We start from the raw sequence: 2,655 nt of genomic DNA on the forward strand, positions 1-2,655 counted from the left end.
GTATCAATGGATCTTAGTCAAGGTAGATATCATTAGATATCAATTACATAATTTTCATCATTTTGATTTATCCAAACGCATTATTTTGATACACCCCTTAAATCACTAATGCTATGGTGCCTTTGGTTTTTTTCAGAAGGATATTACAGTCAACCTTTCTCTCAAATCATTGTTTTTTTGTCCCCCCTGATTTTGTAAATTATTACAGAAAATGCTTTAGAGGCCTGAGTTTGCAAAATGTGAGTTTTGGTGATGTTGACTGCTTCGTTTTGTTTGCTTTTGCAACGAGACGCTATGTAAATGTCAGTTTCCATCATCTCTGTGCTATAGGGAAAATATCTCTAAGCAAAGGAGGTTTTTGCATTCTGACAGCTTGTGCCCAAATGAGTCAATCTCGTGTTACGTTACATAATGCAGGGTTTTCAGAAAACCCCTGGGAGAGAAAGTTAATGAGGTCTGACCTTATTCGAAAGATCAGAGAGTTATGTGGATTAAAATAAAGTAGCGCTTTAGAAACTTTACTTAATACCCAGATAAACCTAGAGTAATGATTTATCTTCATTAAAACTTCATGACACATTTATGCGACATAACAAGTGTATTTCATTTTTATACAGCTTAATGAAACCATTCATACGCCCAGATGCAGCCATAAACTTAACAGCATAATAACATAGAAACAACAACCTGATAAAAGTTTCATGATACTTGTATTAGGGAGTTATTGTATAAAACATGAATACTGCATGAGGCAAAAAGCTGAAACGTAAAAGGTGATGCGGTAGAGTTATCCAGTTCTTAAGGGACTTAAGATGTCTTTTAAATGTATTCTTAGTTTTCATGGTCTATGTTTAGCATCGTCTCACCAAAGGCTTTTTATGATTGTGTTTGGAGGTTATAGTCTTAATTCTTAACTGGCCAGTTTTATTACGTGTGTCTGTGGGGATTAACCTGATCGCTTGGATTGGATTGAAATGACTGTTTTTTTTTTTTTTACNATTTTTTTTTATTTATTTATATTATATCCTAAAAAAAAAAATCCTGAATATACACACAAATTATACATTCATATCACGTACACCATATTTTTATAATATTTTAGTGCAGCATATGGCCGGGGGATGGTTTAAAACCTTGATTTTGTTATTAAAAAATTAAATGCTAATTTAAATTAAATAAATATGCAATAAACGCACCAATTAAAATGAATGAAATTAAAAGATTTAGGGTCATTTGCTTTTTTAAAAGCTTGAACAGTATAATTTTAACAGTAAAAATTGACTTGCATAAACGGAACGCGTTCTATTGATACGATTATTTACAATCTGTTCGTCGCATTTCATTCATTTCCACTATAATTCTCCATTATATCAAATAACTCATGTACCATGTTAACTAGAGTAATTGGGTTAAACAGAGGCAGTATACTTAACGAGGATAGAGGAAATACCACTGAACAATAGCTGACATTCCAGGGGTCCTTGACCGTTACATCCCAGCTCTCTCCCTGCCGAATACACCACATGTCCTTACAAAAGACGGATCGACGAGTCAACAATCAGAGGCTATATACTCTCCGGTATATGCGCATTTTTATTGCAATCATTGCCCAACACATTCATTACGTATACTTAACTAAATATATAACTGGCCAAGTAACCTGTATTATCTTAATACAGTTATATTATCTAAATGATAATACTCAGATATCACTTACGAGCAATTACTTCCTAACTGTGCCATTCAAAACACTCCGGCTGCTTTGAACCAATATTTAGTAGGAAAAGCGCTATACAAAAAATAAAGAGTGATGAATTCAATATTAATAACTACACTCGCGCGCTCCACTATTAACCTCGTTATGCTTCAAACCCGGTGTCACGTACGTTTAAAGCCGATATCGTTTCAGATCTGATCGTTAAAAGGCGGGATTTTTATGTTTATGCTACTCAAGACAGCAGATATACAGATATCCACAAATCGAGTTTAGTCAAACGCAACTTGGCATGTTGCATTTAACTTCCAAAACACGGCGTGCTACCCCCAGGCATAGAATTTGCATAGAAATATAGATAGTTTAATTAAAACCACTGCATCCATGGTTCAAATTCATACCCACTGACATGTTTCTACCATTTCACAGAGCATCACGTGTCAAACGCTATTGGAAATGGATTTCCCCTTTAAACGTCGTACTTTCCGAGCACGTTTGTTATTGATACGGCAAGAAAAAACATGTTTATGACATCGCTCGAGCCACAGATTAAAAGCTAGAACTGAAAAGCGCGTCAACGATTCGAGGCCGTACGAAGTACCTATGGATCCTGGGTTGGATCGTGTTGCGGAATATCACTCATGTCCTTCCAGGCATCCGTTGCCATGGAGGTATGAGCTCGGGACTAGGCGTTTATTCCCTTCTCGCAAAGTTCTGAAGCCCCATGTTTGAGCAGAGTAACACGCCATTCATCCTTCCAACGTGACCTTTCCAGCAAAACCAAACATTTGTTTAGTATGAAAGAGCCCTCTACAAATAACGCCTTTTGTGTCCCCCGCTACTTCAGTTACACGCGTTCTGAGAAAACTAACTCGTGGTGAAAGGGGTTAGATTACACAGCAGATGGACAGAGTAAATTGCACACTGGACAGCCAACGCGG

The 2,655-nt window shown here is 36.5% G+C and overlaps 1 protein-coding gene across 2 annotated transcripts in view; it reads right to left on the minus strand.

Annotated features, from left to right (window-relative positions):
* The window catches only part of LOC122342640 (ceramide kinase-like), a 20,415-nt gene that overhangs the window by 15,647 nt on the left and 2,113 nt on the right, over positions 1–2,655 (minus strand). The window lies entirely within an intron of this gene.

The sequence above is a fragment of the Puntigrus tetrazona genome, chromosome 4 (assembly GCF_018831695.1).
Source record: "Puntigrus tetrazona isolate hp1 chromosome 4, ASM1883169v1, whole genome shotgun sequence".
Taxonomy (NCBI): Eukaryota; Metazoa; Chordata; class Actinopteri; order Cypriniformes; family Cyprinidae; genus Puntigrus; species Puntigrus tetrazona.